This window comes from Tupaia chinensis, unplaced genomic scaffold (genome assembly GCF_000334495.1).
Source record: "Tupaia chinensis unplaced genomic scaffold, TupChi_1.0 Scaffold000120_1, whole genome shotgun sequence".
Lineage (NCBI taxonomy): Eukaryota > Metazoa > Chordata > Mammalia > Scandentia > Tupaiidae > Tupaia > Tupaia belangeri.
Window position 1 is genome coordinate 12,709 of NW_006159587.1, and position 893 is coordinate 13,601.

Consider the following 893-nt stretch of genomic DNA (forward strand, 5'->3'; position numbering starts at 1 on the left):
GGGGAGGCAGCGGAACGTGGAGCAGAGCCCCAGCTGCGCAGGGCCCCTGGGGTGCCACGCAAGGCCTGCCGCCGCCTCGTGAGGCCTGGGCGGGGCCATGCAGGGCCCGGGCGGGGGCCACGCAGGGCCCGCCACCGCCTCACGGGGCCCGGGCGGGGCCGCGCAGCTTCTTTTTATTATTTTTAAAGGTTAATTTCTTCCATGAGAGAGAGAGTGTGGCATCCCAGTGAGGTCATGCTGAGCTCCACTCCCAGTCTCAGGTCGTGGGCACATGAACAACTGGTGTGACCAGGTAGGCCCTGGGATGCAAACCCAGGACCTTTTCCACATGGGTCCAGTTGCATTAATACTGCATCACCTGGCCCGTTCCCTAGATGTATTCCTGTCTTCTTTTTCATCAATCTGTGTTGGGTTTCATTAAGCAAGTATATTAGAATGCAAGGTGAGGGGGCTGCCAGTTTGTGTGGTGGTTAAGCAGCTGGACTCCCACATGGCCGACCACAGTTTGAGTCCCAGCTCTGGTGGCTGGCTTTTCTCACTTTCCCTCTCTTTCTTTCTCTGGTCAAATTTAAAAATTATAATAAGTTAAATCAATAATTTTTAAGAAAGGAAAAAAAGAATGTAAGGTGAGACTTCCTCTGATGGAAATGGAATTACTATTATTTTTTTACTTTACTTTACTTCTATTATATAAGCAAGCACACAGACCAGTTTAAAAATACAAGTTTAAAAATACATCAGAATTGGGACCAGCAGTTAGCGGAATGGCTGTCACTGGACTCCCATGTAGTTGGCCGCAGTTCAAGTCCCAGACCCGGTGGCTTAGACTCAAGCTGGGCACATGTACATGTGTGCCCAAGATAACAAGAGGAGAATGGAGGAGAAGGGATTGC